General features: G+C 36.7%; 1 protein-coding gene across 1 annotated transcript in view; it reads left to right on the top strand.

Annotated features, from left to right (window-relative positions):
• LOC100720002 (abasic site processing protein HMCES-like) overlaps nucleotides 1-3,336 on the top strand; it is a 33,620-nt gene extending 30,284 nt beyond the window's left edge. The window contains exons 14-15 of the transcript XR_010043915.1: nucleotides 1,429-1,584; nucleotides 3,291-3,336. The gene's annotated coding sequence lies outside the window, so the exon portion shown is untranslated. The remainder of the gene's footprint in view (nucleotides 1-1,428; nucleotides 1,585-3,290) is intronic.
• Nucleotides 3,337-17,977: the final 14,641 nt, after the last annotated feature.

Raw genomic sequence — 17,977 nt, 5'->3', positions numbered from 1 at the left:
TATATGATTGCATTTATATGAAATGTTCAGAATAAGCAGATCTGGGCAGGGCATTTAGCTCAGTGGTACAAGCGCCTGTCTGGCAAGCATGCGGTCATGAGTTCAATCCATGGTACCATAAAAAAAATAAGCAGATCTACAGAGACAGAAGATGAGCATGCCACAGAATTGTGAGGAAAGGAGAGTGACTGTCTGTAGGAATGGTACTTCTTTTTTGTGAGGATGAGAATATTTGAAAATTAGGTTGAAGTGCACCCCTCATCATTATACTTCTCAATAAAATTATTAAAAGATTTTTTTTTCTTCAATATTGTCCTGGCTGGTCTTGAATGCCCAGGTTCCAGCAATCCTCCTATCTCATCCTCCCAAGCAGCTGAGACTACAAGCATGTGGTATCACTCTAGAAGTACTGCCCTTGGATGACTTACACGCATATATTTGTTATTGAAATTATATGCTACTTTTGGTTGCACATCTACCTAAATGAACCTTTGATCTACCTTTTTTAAAACATGAAGTCTTATTATATGGCTCAGCCCACATTGAAACTCATGATTTTTCCTTCCTTAGTCACCTGAGCAACTGACCTTATAGACGTCTGCCAGCATGCCGAGCTACCTTCTGTTTATTGAGACTGTTGTTTCAGTCTTGTGTTTATTATGTGTAAGCATAGTTAGCTTATTATCTCTCTTTGTATTCCTCACCTAATGCCTTAAAAGTCCCATTCATTTATTCATTTAAAAAAATCTATTTCTTAATTTGTGTGTATCCAGCAAATGTTGTCATTTTCAATTTCTTACTCTAGAGGAGTTTTCTTTGGGATATCAAATACATTTGGAAATTTTTTGTGTATAAATTTTTTAAAATGCAAATGTGCAATGCAAAATAATTTAAAAGGCTCCAAAACAAGGATTTGTGTTGTAAGTTTGGGGCCGATAGGGAGAAAGCAAAATGTAAAACAAGACACACAGAACTACTGTGCGTTCACTTGAAATATAAATGCACCTATCAAGGTGCCAGCGTTTTCAGAGATAGCTGAAACATTCCATAAAGCTAAATGTGTTTCCTGTAATAAAAGAGAGCTTTTATATCTAAACTGTTATTTCAAGGTAAAATTTGAGGAACCAAATGTTGTCTGTGAGTATGTTTCTTTATTCTCAGTTGTTTTAGTTTATTCTTAGGCTGATAACAGTCAGGTTGTATTTGAAGTTTCTAATTAGTTACATTTAGAACTTTCACAATTTTTCCCAGTTATAATTTTAATAGTATATTTTGGCACTTTCTCCTAACTTGAATCTGATTTTAAAGGTGAATATTTTGCTATACTACAGAAAGTTGTGTTCTTTTTTCTTTAAAATATAAATTCTTCGTAAAGTACTTTCAATTTAGCTATTTTAGATGTTAATATTGTGTTCTATTTTTACATAGCTGTTGATCCAGAAATCATTGCTCGAGGAACTGTTGGGTTTTCTGGAGCAGAGTTGGAGAATCTTGTGAACCAAGCCGCATTAAAGGCAGCTGTTGATGGAAAAGAAATGGTTACCATGAAGGAACTGGAGTTTTCCAAAGATAAAATTCTAATGGGTAGATTTTCTTTCTTTTTTGTCCGATATTCTTCATGATGTTTGGGAATTAATTTTTTTTTTGGTAAATATTTTTTGTAGACAGCTAATCTCTCAGACTGTACTGAATTTAATCTTCCTCTAAAATTTCAGTGAGTATTGAAATGTTAATAAACCATTTCATATATTCTCAGTTTGAGAGTCAAACAATTCTCATTACACAATAAAGCAGGCATTAATCATACCTGTCTTGTCACTATAGACTTTTTTACAGCGTGGCACATTTGTTTTGTTTCTTAAAAGGCTTTTTTTTTCCTGATTGAAAAGAGAAATGTTGAATCCCAGCAATTGGTAGGCTGAGGCACAAGAATTTCCGTGAGTTCAAGGCCAGTCTGCACTATATAGTGAGACTTTGTCTTAAGTGGGAGGATAGGGCTACCAAATAAATGGATAGGGCTGAGGGTTGTAACTTAGTAGTGTATGTGAATCCCTGGATTTGATAACCCAGCATTACAAAGATAAAAAAGAAAGGTTACAGAAGCATGAAAATATGTACCTGAAAACAGCAACACAATATGGTCTATTTTATTTTATTTATGTATTTTTTACAGTTTGATCCCTTAAAGAACAAATTATTTTAATAGCTTACATGACTTAGGATGTTTGTGGTAAGCTGCCTGTACAGTTTCTCTTGTCTAGCATTGCCGATAAATTTAGTTAATTTTATGCTGTTTAATTTTTACTTTAAATCTTGGATTAGCTTAAAAAACAGATTATGACTTCCAATAAACTGAAAGTTTGTTTTTTAGAAAGAAAAATTAACCTTTTCTTACTATTTTTTTTGTCTTTTTTTTTTTTTTTTTTCGTTTTTATCGGTACCAAGGATCGAACTCACAACTGCCTGCTTGCAAGGCAGGTGCTTATGCCACTGAGCTAAATCCCCAGCCCCTACCTTTTCTTATTATAAGGATAAGGTGATAGTTTCTTTTTTCTTTGTGTGCTATTTTGTTTTGTGATGCTAGGGTTTAAACCCAAGACTCTCATGTGCTAGCCAAGTGTTTTACCACACAGGCCATCTGCACCCCAGTTGATAGTTTTAAAATGTTTGATTTGCTTTTAACAGTATATTTTAATTTCTGTATGTCATAGATTGAATTTTACTAATTTCTGAAATATTACACTGTTTAAAATATTTGGAATACAGTTACCTAGTAAACATCTTTCACCTTTCTGCAGCATCGGTTATCAAATTCATTTGGTTCCAAATGCATATTTGAACAATACAAAGTTTGAGAACTGAACATGTTTTTCCTATAATAATACAAAACTACCTAGTTGGTTCTGAGGCCCAAACATTACATAAGTACTGTATATTGTCTATGCCAGAACTGAGACTGGAGCAATGTCTCTTTATGTGTACAGCAAGATGTGATGTGTGACTCACTCTCAGCCTGTCCGGTTCTTTCAAGTCAGATTTCCAGTTTGGCTGTTGAGCAAAATTATGAACGCCAAGCAGATTTTTTTGAACTTTGCTGTTTGAGTAGTGCAGAGTTCGAGCTTGGAACTATTTGACAACCAAGTTATCGCTGTTACTACTTTCAGAATTAAAGATAATGATTTGTTGTTTTGGGTTTTCGTTGTTGTTGTTATTTTATATTAATCCCCAAACAATAGATGTTATTTTAAGTACACTTTCTATGCAGTACATAACTTAAATTTTCTTTGTAGGCCCTGAACGAAGAAGTGTGGAAATTGATAACAAAAACAAAACCATTACAGCTTACCATGAATCTGGTCATGCTATTATTGCATATTACACAAAAGATGCAATGCCTATCAACAAAGCTACAATCATGCCACGAGGGCAAACTCTTGGACATGTAAGATTGTTACGGTTTCTTTTATTTGCTTTCTAATAGAGCTTTCCAGAAATTTATGGAAGAAATTGCTGATTAGTTACAGTGAAGCTACTTTTCAAAAAGTGATAGCTTCTCTTTTAATTCATGAATCTTTTTGAAATCAGAGCCATTTGTGAAGTTTTTCTATTAATAAAGAATATTTCATAATGTATTTCAGATGTTTTATATTTATATTATGAAAGCTTAACTGAGTGCAAACTCTTAAATAATTTAGTGTTCAACTAGTTAGAGAAATTATGTTTTGTAATGACTAGGTCTATAGCTTTTCTAATTTTTTTCATTTAGTAGAAGTTTTATTTACATCTTTAAAACATTTAAAATATGAAAACATTAAAATGTTTAAAACATTTTAAACTTTTGTTTTTTTTTTTTGAGGCAGCATTTCACTATATAATTCCGGCTAGCCTTTAATTCACTTTGTAGCCCAGGCTGGCTATGACCTCGAAGTGATCTTCCTGCCTTGGCCTCTCAAGTGCTGGGATTACAGGTGTGTGCCACTGTGCCCTGCTTTGCATTGTAAACATGTCTTATGTAATTGAAAGCAAAATAGGCCTGTTGAAGCATTATCTACCTATTGCTTTTAAAATTCATAATTTTTTTTCCTGTCTAAATTGCTGCTTTTGCTGGACATGGTGACCCATGCTTATAATCCTAGCACCCAGGATACTGAGGAAAGAGGATCACTGTGAGTTCGAGGCCAGCCTGGGCTACACAGTGAGTTGAAAGTTGGCCTGACCTGCGTAGTGAGACCCTGTCTTAAAAAAGAAAAAATTGATGCTTTTATCATTAGTCACCTGTTAATATCTTTTCACTTTTCTGCAGCATTATACTAAATGCTATCTGTGATGAGAGTTACATGGTAATTCTGATTTTACTTTCAGGACTCTATGTGAATTCTTTGGCTATTGTCTGATTATTTTTCAATTGTCTAGGTGTCACTGTTGCCTGAGAATGACAGATGGAATGAAACTAGAGCCCAGCTGCTTGCTCAAATGGATGTTAGTATGGGAGGAAGAGTGGCAGAGGAGCTTATATTTGGAACTGACCATATTACAACAGGTTGATATTAGATAATGGCTTTACTTTAAATTGGGTTTGTTGATTTAAATTTTGTTTGTAAAAAAAAAATGAGGTGTATTTTTAATTTTTTAAAAAAAAATTTTAGGTGCTTCCAGTGATTTTGATAATGCAACAAAAATAGCTAAGCGGATGGTTACCAAATTTGGAATGAGTGAGAAGGTAATACTTTTGTTTTCTTGCGTCAGATGATACACCAAGTGCCTCTTTTAGAAATCTGATTATGAGGTATATTTACTTTTTCCAGTCACGTTCCAAATGCAGTTGAGATTGTTTGTTCTAAACAGTGCTGTAATATTTTGCCAAAGTGTAGCATTCTTTTAGCTGCTTCAGAATTATATAGATAGTAACTGTTATTTCATGAGTTAACTAAACGTTAAAACAAAATTATTTAGCCTTTTCATATCACATTAAAAACTTACTTTCTGAGCCCCTTTATCTTTTACAAATATTTCATATTTCCACATTATTGCTGTGTCTCCCTCAATCACTTCCATACTTCAGATGAAGGATTTCTGGATTTGGAGCCACGGTTTCTAAGAATGCAATCAGGTCCAGAATTAAAAGATTTAAAATTTTTCCACCTTGTGCACCCTTAGTATTTTGATTTTAGTCTTTTATAGTTTCAAAAGAAAGATAAAATTTCTTTGCCCTGACAAACATTTTTATGTTCTTAACCTCCTATGATATTTGTTACTTAGTATATAGGCTAGTTCGTTCTCTGTTAAATTCTTTGGCACTTTGTTCTTTCCTGCTTAATTACTCTACTCTTTTTTATTTTAGCTTGGAGTTATGACTTACAGTGACACAGGGAAACTGAGTCCTGAAACTCAATCAGCCATTGAACAAGAAATAAGAATCCTTCTAAGGGTAATAGTATTATGTGTCTGAACTTCTTTTAGAGATAAGGTGCCTAACTAGGTACAGTAAGTCCCTGACTTAGGAACATGTTCTGTTCCAGAAAGACTTTTATAAGTCACATTTGTGCTTGTGTCCGACAAAGTGAGTCTTACACTAATATACAATTGAAAAAACCAAACACAAATATTTAATAAGTCTCTGACTGTACTGTGCTACAGATACACTGTACAGTGAGCATACAGCAGCACAACTGTGACAGTATCCGGAAGACACATAAGTTACTTCCTTGATTTGTTCACCATCTATGAATGTTCATAATTTGAGGTTCATTCATACCTGTGAATATTCACAGCTCAGATATTTGTTAAGCTGGGGACTTACTGTACTTTCAAAATGATAAGGGACCAGGATTGGTGGCACATGCCTGTGATTCCAGCCTGTAGCAGGCTAAAGTAGGAGACTGCCATAAGTTCAAAGCAAACCTTATTACATAGTGAGACTCTGTGTCAGATGAAGAACAAAAACAAACAAAGCAAAACAGAGACAAGGTCCAGCTTGTTTAAAGCCCTAGGTTTGATCCCCAGCACCACAAATAAACCATGTGATGGCAAAGCTCTGTGTTGAGTAGAAACATCACCCTTATAAAAATAAGTGTATTTTGTAGGAATGATTTAAATACATTATCAAGAAACCCTTTTCCTGAATTGAGTCCTTATTTTAGTTTGATCGTAGGCTGAATAGAATTCAGTTCTACGTTAGCTACAAAATTATAAGAGATGATAGAATGAGGGCTGCTTTTCACTGAATCTGTCTGTTTCTGTTCTGAGATATATGTGTGTAGCTAGTAGTATTGTTTATTCAGTTTGTGCCTTGCAGTTGCATGTGCTCACAATGCAGAATAAACAAGGCAAAGGACCTTTTCACTGCATTGCCCCATTTAGATTAGGTAAAGGGATTTTGTATTAGTGCTTATAAGAGCTTACAGGGTTGGGGCAAGGCTCCTCAAAAGACTGTACATACAGGACATAAAAATTTACAAGATTGGCCTCCAGTAGCCATCCTTAGAGTCAAATATACAAGAGTGCAAAAGATCGTCTGCTTTGGAGATGCAAAGTACTGGCCCAAAAGCTTCAAGTCCATGGCACTATCCCTTAGAAGTCCAGTGAGGAGGCTGAGTCTGCATAAGAAGGCCAAAGGATCCTCAGTGGAAGACCAAGGGGTCTGTAGTGGGAGGTTGAAGGGTTGGTACTGAAAGCCAAAGAGGCCACAGTGGTTGGCAGAGGGCTGGAGATGGAAGATGAAGAAGCTGTGCCGAAATCTGATACCCAAGGCAAAGGTGAAGACCAGACCCCTCCAAAGAGAACAGCAAGCTCTTCCAAGGAAAATCAGCTGAAAGCCTGCCCTACCATTCTCCTTGTATACCATTCTCAAAGTGAGTCATGTCCAGAACCATGCTGACTCAATTCAGCTGGGAATTCCCCCATTTGACTATCAGTTCACCACCACAGATGTATGCAAGTAAATTCAGGGAATTCAGCTAGTATGTACTATGGCCTATGGATGCTTGGCTTAAGATGGGCAACGTAGAAATGAAAAATAAATGGGTTCAGTAGATACTGTTGCAGTGGAATTGATGTTTTTGTGATATCTTATGATGGTTAAGAGAGCATTTAAACCTCCTTAATAAATAACTCACTCATTCTGCTGTATGTTTGTGCCATTGGCTTGACAATGGAGAATAAGCCTTCACTAATGTGTAGAAAATACCTGTTGAATATGAAACATCTTAGTGAAGGTTTCATCCTGAAAGTAAGTATGTGCGTCTGGTTGTTACTGGAAGACTCCTCCTGGATTTTAAAGTTGCCCATTCCTTGAGAAGGACTGGAATGGAAAACTAATGTGTCCAAGGGTCCCTGTCTTTAGTGAATGAGAATGTAATTAAGGTACGTGGCACAGTGAAGGGGATTGGAAGGGCAGCAGGTCCTTTGGTTTCTTTCTCAAAGATATGTTAATAATGTTCTGAAAGTAGTGCCAAGTAGTGTCTGTGATAAGAGCAAATAATAGTGTTTGAGAGCTTAGTGAAGTCAATCTCAGCAGGAAAGAGTCAGGTTTTGGCTACTCAAGTAGAAAGAATGCTGTAGAAAGGCAGACACTCTTCTGAAACATTTTCTAAGTCCTATTATAAACACTTTCCATATACTGTTTATCCTGAAATTATCTGTACTCTAGAACCAAGTTTTTAAAAAACTAGGTGAATAGATCATTAAAGCAGTATAGTTATTTGGTTTCTCATTGTCTATTTTTTCCTTTTTCCCCCTACATTTTCTGCTATTTACATATCTGCTTTTCTGTTTCAGGAGTCATATGAAAGAGCAAAACATATCTTGAAAACTCATGCAAAAGAGCATAAGAATCTAGCAGAAGCTTTATTGACCTACGAGACTTTGGATGCCAAAGAAATTCAAATTGTTCTTGAGGGGAAAAAGTTGGAAGTGAGATGATAATTCTTGATATGGATATGTTGCTGGTTTTATTGCAAGAACATGAATATCATTGCAGTAGTCTTTTGCAGTGCTTTCTTCCTCATTCTTGATTTGGTATAAATTCAAGAGTGAATACTTTGTCAACCTTTTGTCACATTTATCTAATTTTGCTTATTCTCATGATCCATCTCTTGCAAATTAGCAATGTACTGCAAATATATTTTTAAAAAATAAAGAACTATCAGGATTGGAAACAGTTCATTTGAGAAATGTCAGGTCAGTTATTACGATGAAAGTAAATGACGACTTTGTGGTTGATTACTGTTTATGAATGAAAATTGTGCCTTTAGCTCCTGGTAAGTATTTTAAATTTGCAGTCTTAAGATTATTTGAGACCTTTCATCTTGTGATAGTAATATTTCTTTTGATAAAGAAGTGATGCTTTTGTAAACCATCCTCCCCCACTTCCTGTTGGTGATACTGACTGAATCCAGGCCTGGTGCATGCTGAGCTAGTGCTGTATCACTTAGCTACATCTCAGCCCTTTTAAAATTTTATTCTAAGACAGAGTCTTGCTTAGCTGCACAAACTGACACTGAACCTGTGATTCTTCTCCCTTAGTGTCCTAATAGCAGGTATTACAATCATATACCACCACAATTGACTGTAAATCTTGTTTCTATATCTATCATGAAAATATCAATAAGATGCAATTAATTATGCTACAGGTTGCACACATAAAAATGCTTTGTAAAGTATGCAAGAGTAAAGAATTGTAAACACAAAGATACAATCTGAATTTAAAGGGTTATAACCTTTTAAAAATACAACATACATTTTCATTAAGATTACTGTTCTTATGGGCCAGGGTACAGTGGCACACGCCTATAATCCCAGCACTTTGGACACACAAGCAAGAGGATGTTCAAGGCTAGCCTGAACTGCATAGTGAAATTCTTCTCAGAAAGCCAAAAAAAAAAACAATTATTGTCCTTACAACTAGTGAAGTTTATTTGAAAGCAATAGTATTTCATTAAATAAACAAGTTAGCATCTCTGTTTTGAATAATTTTATAATTAGGCTTAATCTCAAAAGCAAAAGTAAACCAAAACCCATGTCCCTCATAATGAGCTTTTGAGTTACCCGAGTTAAAAATGAATGTAATTATTTTTCACTCTTAATTTTGGATTATGAACATGTTATAGGATTTACATACAGTTTTTTTGAGTGCATTGTATTGGCTTTACACTCAAGTTATTTTCTGGAGGTAATTTTATTAAAATTAACTATAGTTTTCTAACAACTTATGCTGCATATGGTCTTCATTGAAGAAAATGGATGAGTTAAAGAGTTTATCATGTGATTCTTTACCTTCTTTAGGTAATCTTAAATTTTGTAATTTCAAACTACTGAGAAGTGTTGCCAGGATAATTATAGGGATATCCTCTTATATAACCTTAATTTAGATTATCAGTTATTTTGTGTTTCCCAATTTATTACACTCAGTTTTTGTGTGCTGTCTTTCCCTATCTTTGTCTGCATATACATAAATACATACATATGAAACACTGGTAATGTCTTATCTAATCAGACTTTATTGACATAGTTTACAAGCTATGAAAGTCATCAGTTGTGAGTGTAAAGATGTATTTATTATGGCATCATTACCACAAACAGGTTTTAGAACATTTCTGTTGCCTCCCATAATTCTGTCATGTTATTTTGTGGGGAATGTTTATAGAGAGTCACTGTACAATTTTATTTTCTTAGCTAGGCATGTAAGAGAGTTTCTCATATCCTTTATAGTACTTCTTGATAATTTATCAATTGTCTTAGTTCATTTTTACTTGTCACTGAGACAAAATGCCTGATGCTCAAAGTTAGAGGAGGAAAGATTTATTTCTTATAGTTCTTGAAGGTTTTAGTCCATACTCAGTTGGCTCCAAGGTAGGGTGGCATGGTGGTGCCACCATTCATGGCTGCTGCAAACAGCAAGGTGTAAACCTGCAAGAGAGGCACAGCTTCCGGCAGATACGTCATGTCCTGGTTCCACCCCTAGGCAGATGAAACACACCACCAATCCAAGCTCTAGACAATAAACCAACCACAAAACACTAGATTTGGTTGCTTTCATAATTGTATGAGGCTTGAGGGCCACTGACATAAACCACGACAGCCATGAAGTGTTATGTCACACCACTCACTTCCAAATTAGGGCCATGCAAATTCTGATGTCACCAAATTAAATCTGCAGTTTAATTTGCATCCCTAGTGACGTTGAACACCTTTTCCTGAGCTTATAACTTTGGAGATGTATCTGTTGGAATCTTTTGTCCCCTGATCATATATTCTGAATGAAAGTCCTTTATTGGATCTTTTTGTCCAGTCTGACTGCCATGTCAGTGGGATTTTCAGTTCATCTATATTTTACTGGTTATTTTGAGATGGTTGAAACTGGCCTTGAACTCGCAGTGTAGCCCAGGATTGGCTTCAAACTGTTGGCAGTCCTATCTCTGTTGCTATAATCCTGGGGTTATAGGCACGTGCCTACCACAACTAGCTCATCTGCAGTATTGAAATACTCTACTAGTTTACTGATTTTCTCATCTCTAAAAAAGGTTTCTCTCCTATTGTCTTCATCTTACTTTGTTTAAATACTTTTTTTGGTACCAGCTCAGTTCTCAATTTTTTTTTCTGTTTTGAGAGAGCATGTTTTTTGGGTGGTTGCTGTAAACATGACAGTGTACACCTTTTGTTTGGTTTTTTAGTTTGTGAGATGGGGTCTTGCTGTGTAGTTCAGACTGGCCTCAAACTCAGTATGTAGCCTAGGCTACAAACTCAGAGTGATCCTCCTGCTTCAGCCTCCCAAGTCCTAGGATTATAGGCACACTCTCCATGCCCACCTGACAGTATACATCTTATCATCATAGTCTACTTCCAACTAACAATTCTGATAAAATGTAGGAACTTCATTCCACAATATATCCATGTACTGCTGTTAATGTATATCGTAGCTATACACATTGCAAACTCAACAAACTTAAGTCCTTATTCTTTTTTTTTTTTTTTTTTTTTTTTTTAATTTTATTTAAGGAGAAAAGAAAAAAAAAAGCAGGGAAAGGGTACAAGTTATACAGATTTACAGAAAAAAAATGAACAGTAGGAAATCACTAGTTAATGGATTACATATTGTCATCTTAGAAATAATTGTTCAAGTCACAAAATTAAAGCTTGTAAAGTGGACATTCCATCAATGATACTGCAAACAGTTCTGTTCATTGATCCAATAAAACTCTGTGATATCATTTTCTATCTTATACACTTAAATATACATGCAGTTATATAGTTTGGAGCACTTTCTTTTCCTCTCTTTTGTACCATGACTATTACACATTTTGGGTTTCATTGCTCCCACGGTTCTTATTACTTTTTTGGAAGAGAGTAAAATCAAATGTGACATAACAGAACAGAATCGGTCAAGTCAAAAGGGTGGACATAATAGATAATGTAAAAACATAATACAAGGTGATCAACAATGGTTACCATAATGCCTCCCGCTATCTCTAATAGAATTGCCTATATCATTAGTTATAATACAATTGAACAAAACAGTAAAGAATAAAACCGACAAAACCAAAACATTGGAGACATTGTAGGTCTTCAAAAGTAGATAAAAGTCAACAAGAATGGGCGTCATAATGAATCTCATTATCTTCACAGCTGATGCCTAAACTTTCGAACCTGATACTATCCAGCAAAACAGAATAGGGGAACATCAGTTAAAAACCAGATGGTAAGAGTAATACAGGGCTTTAAATCAAGGTAATGAAAAGTCAAAGTGGGTTACTATAATATATCCTGCTATTTTTTTTCCTTTAATTAAAAGGATAAAGATAAAAAAGTAAATAATGGAGTGGAGATTGAGATAAAAGAGGGCATAACAACGAAACAGCGCAGATCAAAACATAACCATTTAAGCAGAATAGTGTTTCACCACCAGATAATCCTAACCTAAAAGTAGTTACCATATTGTTTCTTTCTTTGAAATCCTTGAGTACAACTTCGTGTACTGTAGCATTAAGTATATCAAAACAATGTAAGACCATTCAAGAGAATGACAGCATTACATAGTATTTAGAATTGACTAACAAAATGAACAATGGTTTCTGTATAATCTCCTTGTCTTTAAAAGGTTTTTGCTTATACTATCGTACATAATAAAATCCAATAAGATACAGCCTATTTAGACCATTGGAGACAGAAGGACAAAAGCTAGATGAGACTTCAAAACAAGATGATACTAAATCTGTATTACCTATTAAGATGTCATTTTCTCCAAAATAGCTGTTCCTATCATCCAATCTTCTCTGCCTCATTTCTGTTAAGCTCTTTTTCTGTCCGTAGAGGTCAGTTTGTCTTCTTCATTTTGTTCTCTGCTCCATTCGTTGTGGCCTCTCTGCCATTATTTCTGGATTCTTTGTATTTTTCTTTTTTTAGAATATCCTGCAATACTCTCTGTAGAGTTGAATTGGTGGTTGCAAATTCCCCCAGTTCCTCTTTATCCTGGAAGCACCTTGTTTTTCCATCAATTTCCAGGGACAGTTGTGCAGGATATCTCAATCTTGGCTGGAGATTATTATCTTTCAATGCTTGAATTATTTCCCCCCACGCTCTTCGTGATTTGATGGTTTGTGCAGAGAAATCTGCTGTAATTCTGATGGGTGTTCCCTTGTAAGTGGTCTGTTTCTTGTCTCTTACAGCTTTTAATATTCTGTTCTTGTATTGAATTTCTGGAATTTTTATTATTATATGCCTGGGTGTTGCTCTGTTTGGGTTGTAGGTAGCTGGGGTCCTGTATGCCTCATACATCTGAGTATCTTTACCTTTTGCTAAATTAGGAAAATTCTCCTGGATTATTTCTGTGAGTAGCTTTTGTAGTTCACTTGTTTGTGTCCCTACTTCTTCTTTTATGTTCTTAATCCTTAAGTTATGGATCCTCTTATCATCTTCTTGTCTTTGTATTATTGCTGTTTGTTTCTTTGTTATTTTTAAGAAGTTTTTCATTTCATTCTCCCATATTACAAGTCTGCCCTCCAGTTCAGATAGTCTGTCCTTAGTTTCTTTCAAGCTGTTATGCCAGTCTTCTATAGACTTCTTAGTATCTTGGTAGTCCCTTTGAACCTGCTTCACGTATTCTATGCTTTCTCTGTTTTCTCCATCAAACAATTCTCCCCTTTTTTTCTGTTCTTCCATTCCACCACCTGTTTTTTCTTGGGTGGTACTTAGCATTTCTCTAACTATTCTGCATACTTCTAGCTTCAGGTCATTGATAACTTCATTCCTGAATTGGTCTATGAGGCTCTCTATATGGTGCCTTATGTGTATTGGTGTGGTGTCTGCTATTGCCTGTTTCTCAGAATTGGGGGCCAAGGAGCCTTTCTTGTTGCTGCCTCTTCCCATGCTGCCTCTTCTTCTCTGTTCCTTATATATGCAAGCTTATATAAGAGGCCCAGCTTCTCTCCCAGTCAGCCACAGCCTGATCGAATTGCGCCAGTTAGGTGTTCCCGCTCACCGCTGCGCACCAGGGAGTTACGGACCAGGCAGCCTACGCGTCTCCCCTCCCGGCCACCGTCAGGCTCTGGGATCTGGGTTGGGACAGTCTACCAGGTCCGCCGGCAGCGTCACGCAGGCCAGGCACTTTTCACCAATCCCGCCCGAGAGGGGGATGTGTGGCTGGAGTCGCCACCGCGCCCTGCTCCCGCAGGACTGCTCGGGCCCAGAAAGTCCTCTGCTGGAGTCAAACTGTGGTAGAGTGTCAGTTTCTCTCACTCACCTCACCACAAGTCAGTGCACACCTCCCTGCCGTTCGCAGATTGCCGTTCTCAGAGCTTCCGCGCGTCTCTCTCCTTGCTGAGCCGCTGTAGAGGCAGCCAGCCGCCACGCGGCGGGAAACCCAAATCGCGGCTTACAATGGCGCGGTTCCAGCCTCCACACCGAGTCTTTTCTGTTCCTGTTTTAGCACCAGGACTGCATTCCAAGTTGGTTTCTCTCAGCCCAGTTCGTTCCTGAGTCAGCGGAGCATATCTCCACCTGTTTATGTCTCCTTAGTCCGCACCATTCCTGGTTTCTGAGCCGAGTCTTTCAGAGAGCCGCCGGTAGTTGCTGTTATCTGTCCGCCATGTTCTCCCGGAACTAAGTCCTTATTCTTCATCTTGGAAATGTTTGATTATGCCTTTTGTCTTTTATTTTTTCTGGCATTCTACCAATGAGCTGCATCCCAGCCCTTTTTTTTTTTTACAAGGTTTCACTCTTGCCTCAATGCCCCATGTTCCTGGGATTACAAATTTGTGTCACTGCTTCCAGTTTGCCTTTTGTTTTTAAGAACAGATTTTTCAGGATATATGTTGTTGAAAGTTTTTTCTTTGAATCTCTAAATGTCATCCCAGCATACCCTGACTCTCAGTGAGAAGTCAGCTCTTAAATATTATTAATCTATGTATATAGGTTTTGTTTGTTTTGTTTTTGGTTTCAGGATTTTTTTTTTTTATCAGGATTTTTTTTTTACATTTTAACAGTTTTTAGGTATAGCTCTTTATAAATAGCTTGGTTTTGGAGCTTGTTGGATGTGTAGATTGTCTTTCATCAGACAGGAGATTCTTGGCTATTCAAATATATTTTCTGTCCTTTTGTTACTCTGTAATCCCCCTTACACACATGTATTGGTACAATTCGTGTTGTCCCTGGACTCCGGGACTCTTGTCTCTTTTTTTCCCTTCCATTCTTTTTTCTGTATTGAGTAATTTCAGGGTTTGGTTGTTGTTGTTGTGTTTGTTTTGGTTTCACTGTCACAGATTGTTCTTGTGCTATCTCAGATCTCTTGAATATTTGTTCATATTTTTCAGCTCCTAGTTTTTCTTTTGGGTCTTTCATGGAATTTTTTTTTCCTGAGTCAATAGTTTGTTTACTTCTATGAACATGACTTCCTTTTTTAAGAGTAATGCTTCTTTCTTGATATCCCTTGTTATCTTTTGTTCAGTTTCAAATAGTAAGATATGGCAAACATGTACATTGCCCTACCATTGTTCCTTTGATTAGTAGGCCTCAACAGAATCTGTGACTTCTGTCTCTATTGCATTGTGCATAGCTGTTGGTAGCCTTGCTAAGTTTTTTTTTTCAGTATTGTTATCTAAGCATTAGCTGCTGTTTGCTTAGCTTAGTAGTTACAGACTGCTTAAACCTTTCCATTTCTTGAGGCTCCTGCTTTCTGTTTTCTGCTGATAGATCTGTGTATGATCAAACAACTACATTCAGTCTGTCTTGGCCTTTGATTTTTTTTTTTTTTGGTACCAGAGATCAAATTCATGACCTCACGCTTGCTAGGCAGATGCTTCCACTGCTGAGCTAAATCCCCAGCCCTGGCCTTTGATTTCTTTTGGGCAGTTTTGCTTCTGCCTTTGCATATGCTTGAGAGCTTTCTGTTCCCTGTGTCTGTGGTATGTGTGAAGTGCTAACTGAGCTCCTGTGACTTTCTTACCTCCCAGAAATTTCAGTTAAACACTTATTTCATCTCTTTTTTTTTTTTTTTTTTTTTTAACCTCAACAGGACTAAAAACGTCAGGTTAATAAACTATTCATCACTTAGGGCACAAATTTAACTTCTAGTGCATCAAATTAAGTTCTTAGCAGAGAACAAACATTATTCATTAAGATCTACCTTCTCATTGGTTAAACCGTTGACCTTACGGAGTTGCCATAGGGTAGAAGCAGTCCTGGTGGGCAGGGATATGACAGACATAAGTGTTTTTAACTGAGACATTAGCAATTATTATGCATAAATGTCTTTTATTGAGTTCCAAAGTGTTAAAATCAATTTGATTTTTTTGTAAAGCTTTATATTTTGTATCTTTTGAAAGGGGAAAAGGATTCATTACCTTTCTTGCTTTATCACACTGAAAGTGAATCTCCTCTGATGAACATTGAAATTACAACTTTAAAACAGTTTAATCAGTGGTCTTTAGAAGAAACTTGCAAATTTCTTAAAAGCTGTCATTCCAAACCATCTGAATATCAGAATGGTATTACTGGAAAAGGGACAGAGCAGGATGGCAAAAACGACTTCATCATTATCCCCTGAAGAAACATCTGTTAAACAATTATTTACACAGGAAATAAGTTTCACCTGAGTCAAGGAAGCCAGCTGAATGTGCAGACCCTACTTGTGGCATAATAAAAGATGCACTGAAGAGGATAGGGTGGGTTTATAGTACTTGGAGGGCACTTGCCCCAAACCAAAGCAGCATAGCATGGAGAGATGCTGTCTGCCACATGTGGGAAAGAATTTAAGTATACAGCACTCCTGGGATCCATAATCACACTTGCCAAGGTGAAACTCAGTCCCCAAAAGACCCCTAAGGCCACTCAATGACTGGTGGGCGCTAACCAAAATGGATTCTGTAGGGCCACTACTCTGTCAGATGGGAATGGTGAAATAAACTAATGTTCTATTCTGCATCACTGCTGGCTAATTGTAGTCTTGGTCTCAATAACTTACAGCAACAGACAGACTTCAGCAGTCAGGTAATTGGGTCCAGGTTGGTGGAGCATCTGTGGTAGTATTGGGCCCTGGCCTGGCCTATGACCACCAGTCTCCTGCTTGGGTACAATAAAACACAAAGTATATTTCCATTTTAGTAAAAAGGGGCACTGGGATGGTTGGAGCCCAGTAAGGACTAAAACCACAAGGCACAGAGTCCTTGGCCATCATTAAGTGTACAGCTTGATTGAAGGTAATGGGTAATAAACATAACGGCTTTGAGGTAATGGGAAGGTAATGGGATTGAAGGTAATGGCTCCAGGAAGCAGTGGGGGTGAGCTGTTGATGCGGCCAACGTTCAAAAATTGAGAATGTGTTTTTGGAAGAGAACACAGGACCCGCTCATAGTTGTAACTTGACTGCTAACTGACTACTGGCTAGAGAGAATTTTGGTGAGTCAGAGTCCACAGATGCCATTTCGTCTTGTTTTTGAGGCACTGGAACTTCATGAATTGTTCACTAGTCTCAGTTCTGGCCATTGGTTTAAGGATTAACTTGTCCATAAGCCAGCCACAGTTCTCGCCACAATTCACATAGGTCTATGACAGACTTGATTTATTCTTGTGCCAATTTATTAATATTGCTTACATTATATCAAGCTGGTCCTCAGCATGGCCATTCTAGGTTTAGTTTGTCCTTTAGTGTTTTAGCAGCTAAAGTGGTCATAGGTATAGGAGTCATAAGTAATGATCTTGCCTGGAACTTTTGGACAGTCTTACTGTTAAGTGACATCCTCAGATAATGCTTGGCTACAAAGGCTAGATAGAGACATCAGTGTCCAACAGTGTCTAAATACAAGGATTAAAACAGTAACAGCACAAAGTACATAAAAAAACAAACCAAAGAAGTGTGGAGAAATCATTCAAAATACTGTACAGCTCTTTTCAAGGAAATACTTTTAAAACAATTCTAAGGTTTGGCAGAGCAGCTTAATAGAGAATGTCAGTAGAATGCATTGTCAAAGTGGAAGAATTTGTGAACTCAAAAGCAAGTTACTTGAGAATTAAAAGGAGAAGGAAGAAGAAAAGGATACGAGAGGGAAGGAACTCTTCCTACGTCATTGGCAGGAATGTAAACTAGTACAACCACAAGGGAAATCCATGTAAAAGTTCCTCAAAAATCTAAAAACAAGGTTCTTCTGACCAGCTCTAAGCATCTTCCCAAGAGTTAAATCATATTACAGGGATAAATGCATTCTTGTGTTTATAGCAGCATAATTTATAACAGATAGGTCTTAGAAATTTTGTCCATTAATAAATGGATAAGCAAAGTGTATTTGTACACATACAGTTGCATACTATAGTGCCACATCGACAAGTTTGAGGCATTTGTAGGTAAGTGGATGCTACTTGGGAACATAATGTTGTAAAATCAGACATACAAGCTAAAACATTGCATGGTTTCTCTTGTATGAGAAACACGGAATAAAAGAAATAAGTAGGAAACAGGGAGAAGTTAAAATACCTCCAAATTCCATTTTAA

This window comes from Cavia porcellus, unplaced genomic scaffold (assembly GCF_034190915.1).
Source record: "Cavia porcellus strain 051 isolate PalLab524CR breed Dunkin Hartley unplaced genomic scaffold, mCavPor4.1 scaffold_27, whole genome shotgun sequence".
In the NCBI taxonomy this organism is placed as follows: Eukaryota; Metazoa; Chordata; class Mammalia; order Rodentia; family Caviidae; genus Cavia; species Cavia porcellus.
This window is presented reverse-complemented; position numbering and strand designations above follow the sequence as displayed.